The sequence below is a fragment of the Salarias fasciatus genome, unplaced genomic scaffold (genome assembly GCF_902148845.1).
Source record: "Salarias fasciatus unplaced genomic scaffold, fSalaFa1.1, whole genome shotgun sequence".
In the NCBI taxonomy this organism is placed as follows: Eukaryota; Metazoa; Chordata; class Actinopteri; order Blenniiformes; family Blenniidae; genus Salarias; species Salarias fasciatus.
The window spans coordinates 259,547-269,849 of NW_021941392.1; the positions used below are offsets into that span (position 1 = coordinate 259,547).

At 43.5% G+C, this 10,303-nt stretch overlaps 1 long non-coding RNA gene across 1 annotated transcript; it reads left to right on the top strand.

The window, feature by feature from the left end:
- The first annotated feature begins 9,749 nt into the window (after nt 1-9,749).
- Nucleotides 9,750-10,303, top strand: LOC115385571 (uncharacterized). Its single transcript, XR_003931151.1, has 3 exons — nt 9,750-9,840; nt 9,943-10,116; nt 10,252-10,303. It is a non-coding gene; the product is annotated as an uncharacterized LOC115385571 (long non-coding RNA).

Sequence of the window (10,303 nt, forward strand, 5' to 3'; positions counted from 1 at the left end):
ATGAAAGCAGCAGTGACAGCTGGAATCGGAGACACTCAGGAGACACGTGAAGGAAGTGAGGACAATTTGCACAAAGGAACGGCTCTCAGACAGCTGTGAACGGCTCTCGTCGTTCACTTAAAAGAGCCGTTCAAACGAACGGCTAGTTCATTGAACGTCACAGCACAACTGGAGCTGCGCCTGGACGACACCGTTTCCAGCGCTACTTCAGGCAGGTTTCCATCAGAAGCGGTGAAGAAATGAGATTGCGCACGCCGCTCTCCCCAAGCCGCTCGCCGCTCACCTTGGCATCATGCCAACTGTTCTGCGTGGTCGGAGCCCTGCTGCCCTACGTCAGCACGTCTGTGAAGACCTCTACGCTGATAGGCTGTCCTGGCGCGAATTCGCTTGAAAAGTTCAATTATTTCAACTCGTGCGACAAGCGTGGAGCAATGAAGCAGCTGGCTTCGGGTGATCTGAATGAGATACATTTTTTTAAATACTGATTAAAATGATCTTTATGACCTGATGGGAAGCAATTCATAGCGTGTTCTTAAAGTAGTTTGGAAAATATCCGCTATCTACATCAGGAGTAAAACGGGAAAAACAGCAACCAAAAGTCTTGAGGGGACACCTTTTTTTAAACCAATCAAATCCCTTCGCCGTTCGACCTGCCCCCTGCACGTACATGTCAATGGCGTGCACTGACCCTGGTTCAGTGAGCGCGTAGAAGGACGGAGCGTCGTTGCAGAATGGCGGAGACGAATGTTTGGGACGTCCGCGCAGCAGCCAGATTTTGAGACCGCGTTGCGCGCAGGTCGCGGAAGTGTACGCATGCGCCAGAGCGAACAAAACATGACGGTAAAAGTGAAAGTAGATGGAGTGATGGCTCCACTTAAAGACACGGAAAGAGTGAAAAACTCATGGAAAGAGAGAGCAGACTCTGTCTGGAGGGAGGAGAAGGTCCGCAGACAGATGTGAAAGCAACTAATCGCTCCTGCGCCGCCCCCGCGATTCAGAAACAGGAAAAAAAAGCTAAATAAACTTTAATACTTAATGATAATGTACTGACAGTGTATGTGCTTAATTTTTCTCTGAATAATACGTAATAAAGGAGCAGATAAACAGTCTGTAGAGCTGGAAAAGCTTCTCGAGGCTGCGTGGATCACAGCGCCAGATGGGACGCACACAGCGGAGCTCAAAATGTAGTATGCGTCCGCATCGGTGGTGCGCAGACCTTCCAAAGCGGACGCGGAAACGCGTACATGTGAAGCATGGACCAGCCTTTATACCGTTGAGTGCGCCATAACTTGGTGTAGTGCAAATGAAGAAAACGAAGCGCTGAGGACAGGTTACGCCAGGGATGCACTGGACGCGGAAGTGCCACGCGCACCGAGCGCCGCGAACGTCTCCGCTCCCAACGGGAGCTCCTCCAATGGGGTGGGAGCTGGGCGGAGCTAGCGAGGTGGAGCCTTGGAGAGATGCTACATACGAATGCTGGCTTTCCAAAATCGCCAACCCTAGCTTTAATGATAATGTACTGACAATGTATGTGCTTAATTTTCTCTAAATAACCCGTAATAAAGGAGCAGATAAACAGTCTGTAGTGCCGGAAAAGCTTCTGGAGGCTGCGTGGATCACCGCGCACAGCGGAGCTCAAAATGTAGTATGGGAGAAATCGCATCCACATCGGTGGTGCGCGGACCTTCCAAAGCGGACGTGGAAACGCGTACATGTGAAGCATGGACCAGCATTTATACCGTTGATGTGCGCCATAACTTGGTGTAGTGCAAATGAAGAAACGAAGTGCCAGGAACACACTGGACGCGGAAGTGTCGCTCGCACCGCGAACGTCTCCGCGTCTCCGCTCCCAACGGGAGCTCCTCCAATGGGGTGGGAGCTGGGCGGAGCTAGCTAGGCGGAGCCTTGGGAGATGCTACATGCTAATACTAGTTTTCCAAGATCGCCAACCCTAGCTTTAAATAAACATAAAAAAAACAAAAACAAACAAACAAATAAAAAGGCAGAGTCTCAGGCTGAGTTAAAAGTCAGTGAATAAAATAAGCAGTGAAGGCGCCTGTCTGATACTCAGTGGCAGCTCATTCCACAGCTTGGGGGCCACAACAGAGAAAGCTCTGTCCCCTCTGGGCTTAAACCTGGACCTCGGCACCTCCAAGAGCAGCTGATCAGCTGATCTGAGGCACCGAGCAGGAGTGCAGAGGTGAAGCAGCTCAGAGAGGTAATAAAAATATATAAGAGAACCTTTGAATGGACACTAAAATGCACAGGTAGCCAGTGAAGGGAGGCCAGGATGGGAGTGTCTGATATTATAAACCTTGATATATAAATCAATACACTGGTATACTATGGAATTAGAGGAGTTGTGCACAATTGGGTCAGAACCTATCTGGAGGACAGGAAAGACTTTGTAGAGTTGGGGACTGTTCCTCTAAAAATCTACTGTTATCCCATCCTCGTCGCCAAAAATGTCATGTATTAAAGATGCAGAAACAACTGACTTTTTATTCAAACGTCTTTTACTGAATCTTGCACGCCGTGCACGTCTTCTACAACCGTTCACTACGGTGTCCATCACAGTACAAACTTCTGTGTACATTAAAACATATAATCACTATTTGGGTCAATACACCACATCTACACATTATGTATGGCATCCCCCGGGGCTCAGTGTTGGTTCCGAAACTGCTTTTAGCAATTCATGGTCTTATGCGGCTCAGTCTGTCATTAGACCAGCTGAATCTTGCTACAAGCGGGTAGGCCTGTGCGGTATACCAGTTTGTACGGAATACCGGTTGTTATTTTCGTTATGATATGAATTTTTCATATACCGGTGAACAGTCCAAACAAGAACTCTCAAAGTGAAGCACACGCTGTTTACGCAGTGGAACTAATACCTAAAGGAGGAGCCACATCTGTGGTTTGGAAGTTTTTCGGCTTTGAAAGGAGGACGTGGATCAAACAACTATCTTTTGCAAATGCTGTCGAGCAGAAGTGGTAGCCTGCGGTGCTAACACCAGCAATTAGCTTCACCAACTTAGCCGAAAACACGTTTAAGAGTAGCAGGAATGTCATAAACTAAGATCCACACCCTCCACATCCACAGCTCAATCTGCGACTAGCAGTTAGACGTCCATTCAAGATGCGTTTGCTAAAGGGACTGCATATGAGAGAAAAAAAAAAAACCAAAACAAGCGGCAGGTCGAGATAACGATCGCAATCACGCAATCTGGACATGAAAAAAAACATGATACAGTCCTTATGACAGTAAGATGGGCTATTTAAAGCCATTCAACTGCAGTAATTATTTTCTTAGAAGAAAATGTGTGTAACAACACTCTTGCATGAAAAAAAAATAATGTTAATACCCTGAAACCGGTATGAATTAAGAAAAAACCGTGATCTGAAATTTTTGCCATACCGCCCAGCCCTACAAGTGGGCATTGAAAATTTTAGACAAGAAACCCTTTTCCTAGCATCACTGTCAAATCCTCCAAAAATATAACCTTCTAAACTTCACAAATTTCAAATTATTCAAATCTTCCTGTCTGGTTTACAAAGTATTAAATGGATTGGCCCCTCCACCAATGAACAAATCCATCCACCAGAATTCAGTGTGTGCCTCGACTCAAGTGACTCGAGCCTCAGCCAGAGGAGACTGTAAACCTCTGTTCAGAAGAACTGCTTTTTCCCAAAATGTCCTGTCAGTTCAGGCAACAAAGACCTGGAATCGTTTTCCATCGACAGTGAGGGAATGCACAAGTCTCTCCACATTTAAGAACCAGTTAAAAATATGGCTCAAAGAGACACACACCTGTGAGCATGGGAGATCCAGGAGGACGTGCAATACAAACCTTGTATAAAACTGTTTTAACTGTCTCTGTGTCTGTGTTTGTCTACTATCTTTTGTATATATTGTCTTTGTTTATGTATTATTTTGTTATTCTTTCTACATGTATAACATCAACCAAATTACCCTAAGGCTATAATCTGGCACAGGGGTGCTCGTTCCTGTTCCTGGAGAGCCCCTGTCCAGCATGTTTTAGTTCTCTCCCTGCTTCAACACACCTGAATCCAAATATTGTGTCATCGTTAAGCACCTAACAAAACACAGTGAAGTAGCCTGGCACGCCAGACTGTCTCTCCATGCTCAGGGACACATGGGGAAACAGTCTGGTGCCGCGCCAACTGAATCTGACTTCTGCCCGGCAAACTTCTGCCGGACCAATCACAGCCCACGAGAGGCGGGAATTAGTGATACGTCATATTATACCCCCCTCAAAGCAATCATGATGGCGGTCGCAACACAGCGAGGTTTAATCACGGCTCTGTCTGAAGTTTTGAATGAACTGAATTTAGCACTGAAACCTCAGTAGGAATCTGCTCTGAAGGCTTTTCTTTAACCCCCAAATTCCACCAGACGCAAAAGCGCCGCTCCGCGTCCCAGAAGCGCCGGTGTTACGACGGATCACCAGAACAGAGGCGCGCACCACGGCGCTGGTGATTCGCTTCAGGTCGCCGCTTCTAAACGGTGCTGCGCCGCGCCGCGCTCCCGGTGTGCGTTGACTTCAGGAACAAGACGCCGGCGCGGCGCGTCACTTAAGCGTCCGGTGGAATTTGGGGATAGGACGGACGTAAAACTCCATGCCATGATCCCATGTTTTGGACTACAAAACTACAACGGAGCGCTGCGTACGTCACATTGTCGTTGCGTCACAGCCTCGTTTCTTGGATTGGTTCTCTCCGCTCAATAGTCCCGCCTCTCATCAGCCCGTCTGAAATGAAGCCGCAATGGCGCCGTACCAGACTGTCTCTGTGTGCAACACATGAAGTCAGTCTGGCATGCCAGGCTAACAACGATGAGCCTGTCATTGCATTCAGGTGTGTTAAAGCAGGAGAGAACTAAAACATGCTGGATAGGGGCTCTCCAGGAACAGGATTGAGCAAACCTGATCTGGCATATTTACATTTATTTAAACATTCATGAATATGCATTGTTACCGTTTTCTCTTAAATAAATAAATAAATAAATAAATAATAGACCTCAGTGACCTATATAAAGTCTGTGATCTCATGAAATGTGTATTATTTACCGATGTCCGAAGTATTTTAGTAACTGGTAAGAAGTGATATCAACTTTTGGACCTAATTACTTCAGGGCTAAATAAAAAAATTATAGTTTGATTAAAAAAAAATTATTTCATAAGTGAAAAACAAAAACAAGGATTTTATAGAAAATATAAAGCAATCAGTCAGACAAAGCTGAAAATAGGGGGTATAGATAGAGAAAGAGTGAATCAAAATACTTGCAGTGCATGGAGAACTCAGCAGAGTGAGGGACTGGCACCACACTTCCTCCCCTCAGAGACTTTTACACTGGAACACTGGAAAAGCAGGAGAATCACCAGAGACCCCTCAAATCCAGGACACTCTGTTCTCGTGGTTTTTGGGTCAAGTTGAGCTGACAGCAGAACAATCACCACAGTATCATCTGCAAACAACAAAGAGCTGCCGATCAGTGAGGAAGTTCATGAAATGCCAACAAGTACGATCAAGACGTTGAGTCACTGCCAGAAACACGTAACAAGAAGACATTTACGTGTCTCAAGCTAAAGTTAGCAGCTCTGTTTCTTTCATTACGCTCACATTGATGCAGACACATAGAAGAAGCAGTGATTCAGTCAAATGGAATCTGTTTGGAACTCGCCTTGTGAAGCAAACAAAGAAAATTTTGACGACAATGAGAACTTAGTTTCTTTATGAATGTGTAAAGTACAACAGCAATGAATGCATTACTGTTGTTACTATTAATACCTGTTATTAAATGTAAGAATAGAGCAGAGACTATTGTGGGTTTAACAAAAACAAGCTCCAGTTGCTTTCCTTCATTTGAGACATGAACAAAGTGTGATTCCTGACAATGAGCAAGTTCATACAAGAGGCTAAAAGTGTGTAATTCAAACTCATCTAAAATCTAATGATTCAGGAGAACAAATTGTTAGATAACTAAAACAAGTCAGACAAAACAAGAAAATATTGTGGAAAAAAGTTTAAATTTGATGAAAAAGTCTCAATTCTGACAAGAAACGAAACATTGATTGTCAAAAGACCAATGAAAGAAGAAAACAACACGTATATAAAGTTCTCAGAAATCCCATCTGGGGCCATCAACAGACGCAAACTCCTTTCCAAACCGCTGAGAACCTGTTTTGACCATTTCTGACAAAGACCGAGCTTAAAGACAAAAATATCGGCGATGATGAAGACATAAATACTGACAGGTCAAGCTTGGTTTGTGTGACGCACAAAATGTGCCAAGATAAATTTTAATGTCACTGAAATAAAAACAGCAACAGCAGGAATTCGTCACAGTTTAAACAACCTCGCCCTTATTTACTCAACCGAGAAAATTCCGCTCTCATTACGGTTGATCCAAAAATTATACCAAGTCTTTACAAACTACAGTCATCTGATTTGAAAACACGTCTGATAATTACACAGAAAATAGAATTTAGTCATTTTTTGAAAGAGAAAAGGTGAAAAGAAAAGCTGGCTAGCTTCAAAATGATAATTTCAATGTTGTTTCTGGGTCTGGGTGACAATTATATATTTATAATGTATTTATAGATTTATATTATAAATCTAAAAATTATATTCCGACAAAAGGTTTAAAAAAATCTGAAAAAAATTATAATTTTGAACAAAAAGCTAAAAATTTGATGTAAGATTTTGATTTTAATTAAATATGAGTATTTTATGTCTTCTGAGATTTTTATTCCACAACTTTTTTGTTGCTGTTTACATTCATGTATTAATCAATCAAGTGATTAAAGGGACTTAAGGCAAGATTTATGAAAAACTACACATGCATTTCCAGTTTATTCATATTGGACCGTGAAGCATTAAAAACCTCAAATAACAGGCCAATCCGCGTATCTGTCTGCTGCCTTATACAGGCTGTGTGCCACAGAATTTGTTGCTGTTCGGGGTCTGAATTTCCCATGCAGTCGTGGGGATGTGACCTAAATTGACGCTGTATGCGCGTTGCCGAACAGGAAGAACATGGCCGCCGTGGACACGGACTCAAACACTGCATCCCTGGTTCACACAGGACGCACCGCGCGCGGAAGCGACAGCGTCGCACACCGAGTATCGGATCCGCGCCCCCGTTGACCTCTCTGACGGTTCATACAGGAGGTGCGGGGCGGCTCGTGCTTCTGCGCGGCTTCCGCTCCTCTCTATTTTCTCGGTGAGCCCCGAGAGCAGAGAGCGGCATTTATCAAGCTGGATCAAGCAGATCGCTCCAGACAGGAAGTCGGGAACGGAAAATACGAGAGAATCCGGTCAATATTCAAATTAAAATAAAGTAAAATAACATAAATTATGTTGCTTTTCGGTTTTCCTTTTCAGATGAACACACACACACACACACACACACACACACACACACACACAGGGAGAGGGGGCGAGAGGGCGAGAGAGAGAGAGGGGGGGTAGAGATTCACGTGATGGTGGGCACTGTCCAGGCTCGGTTCACCAACAAGATGATGGAAAACACAGTGCTGCTTCCTTCTTTTATTGATTGGATGAACCCACAATCTCCTTCTCTGACGTCGGAGCCTGTGCAGCAACAAGTAGAGAGCCAGGACTCTCCTTCTCTCTATGGGCTCGTGTCTCCGGCGTGCAGAACGCAGCAGAAAAGGCTTCCTGTATGAACGGCCAAGCGCCTGCCGCCTGGCGCTGCGCGCGCGGGCGCCTCAGCGTCCTGTGTGAACCAGGCGTCAGTATGCTTCCCCGACGCAGCGACGGGTTCATCCAATCAATAAAAGAAGGAAGCAGCACTGTGTTTTCCATCATCTTGTTGGTGAACCGCGCCTGGACAATGCCCACCATCACGTGAATCTCTACCCCCTCTCTCTCTCGCTCGCCCTCTCGTCCCCTCTCCCTGTGTGCGTGTGTGTGTTTATCTGAAATGGAAAACCGAAAACCAACATAATTTGTTATTTTACTTTATTTTAATTTGAAAATTGACCGGATTCTGTCGTATTTTCCGTTCCCAGGTTAACGGGGGCGCAGATCCGATACTCGGTGCCGGCGCTGCCGCTTCCGCGTGCGGCGCGCCCTGTGTGAACCAGGGATGCAGTGTTTGAGTCCGTGTCCACGGCGGCCATGTTCTTCCTGTTCGGCAACGCGCATACAGCGTCAATGTAGGTCACATCCCCACGACTGCGCTGGAAATTCGGACCCCGAACAGCAACAAATTATTTGGCACACAGCCTGTATAAGGCAACAGACAGATACGCGGATTGGCCTGTTATTTGAGGTTTTTAATGCTTCACGGCCCATTATGAATAAACTGGAAATGCATGTGTAGTTTTTCACAAATCTTGCCTTAAGTCCCTTGAAGCTGAGAAGTTGTTTTTTTAGCTTAAGTGAATCTGCGAAATCAACTATTAAATTTCAATTTAGTATCTTCATACAAAATATATGGTATCAATGTAAAAAACATTTCTTAAAAAAAAGGTTTTTCTTAATGTAAAATAAAATAAATAAATTCAAAGAATAACCCTGTTTGTTCAACATGAATAAGTTATGTCAAAAAAAGAAGAAGAAACCTCTGACAATTAAACACAAAATACAGTTTAGTTATTTAGAAACATGATGTTCAAGAAGTTTGACAAATGAGCATTACCATGTTCAGAGAAAGATCCAGAACCTGACAGAACCTTTAGCTGTTTGTAGCAGTTTGAAGCCTCTTTCAGCCATTTATTGTTTTTTTAAAGTTATTTGTATCACGTTTAGCTTTTTTGTTACCATGTCTGTCTTCTTCATCTTTTGTCTGTTAATGTTCTTGAACGTTCTTTGGATGTTTTATACCTTTTTTTCCGAAGCAACTTTCAAATATTAGCAACTCATATCCTTTTTTTTTTTAATAGTGTATATCAGTATTCAGTTGTTTTAGGCACTTTTAACAATTCTGACAGTCTTACAATTCAAATTGAAGCAATACAGCTTTTTGTATTGCTTCAGTGTGAATTGGAAATCCACCTCGTATAGACTGATTTGGGATATATAAATAAGTGAATAGATTCCTGTGGTAGTCATGTCGATGTCTGCTTCTATTGAAATATTCTGTTACATTAATAAATTAAAAAAAACTGTATATGCATGTGTTTATAGAGGAATTGCTGTCTCTTAAAAGCATTTTATTTGTTTCTTTTCATATTGTTTTCTCAAATTTCTGTAAAAGTCCTCTGTGTTGTGTTTTAAAAGCAATGAATAATCAGTTCGACATGTGTCAACAGTCATTGACGTAGAGAAATAAAAGGTGTCTGGAAATGAATTGAGAACAATCAGGGTGTGGTGAGGCCGCTGTCACTAACAGTACGTAAATACAAGAAAGGGCGTGTTTAGAAGGAGACGCTTGGAGTCCCTTCTTCTCTAACGTATTGTCCTTTTTTCTGGGTGTGCTCACAGTGAAGGGGTATAAATACAGCCTGGATTTACCTGCTGCATTCATCGTCCAGGAAAAGTGACCTACAGGACGAAACTCCTCATCATGATGAAGCTGATTCTTACTCTGACTCTCCTCTGGGCGTTCTCCACAACAGGTAACTGCTTTCATTCACTTCAGTGGATTATCTGAGCTCATTGAAGTAGCTGGATGAAGACAAAAATTCTAAAAAATACTGAAAGTGTGTGTGTGAGGATGTCATTAATCTTTCCTGTTTTTCTCTTCAGCTCAAGCACTTCAATGTCAAACCTGCACAGATGAGGAGTGTTCATCATCACCCTTATTGACCTGCGCCTCAGAGACCATGTGTGTAACAGCCAATATTCAAGGTAAACTGTTCTTCATCTCTATTCTTCCTCAGTGAAATACATTTACTGCAGCGTTCTGTCAGCTTTTCATCAACTATAACAAAGTGATTTTTCACTCTGTAGTTACCACAATTGGATCTTCATCTTCAACTGAGACAATCTTCAAAGGCTGTGCAGCATCCTCTGTTTGTCCAAACACTGGAGATCGAACATTTTCAGCAGATGCTGCAGCTGGAAGTGTTCTGGCAGCTGCCAGATGTTGTGACACTGATGACTGTAATGGAGAAACTCTTCCTGGTGAGTACTGTTGAAGCCTCGTCTGTCTTCTGAAGGAGACACACAAAGTAATTTGATGAAACAAATCAAATACTGATGTTGTGACACTGAAATGTTCTCTGATCTTTTAAGAAAACTTGTTCTTTAATGTTTCAGCACCGACTCCTCAATCAGAGAACGGTGGACAGTGTTTCACCTGTTTCCCTGG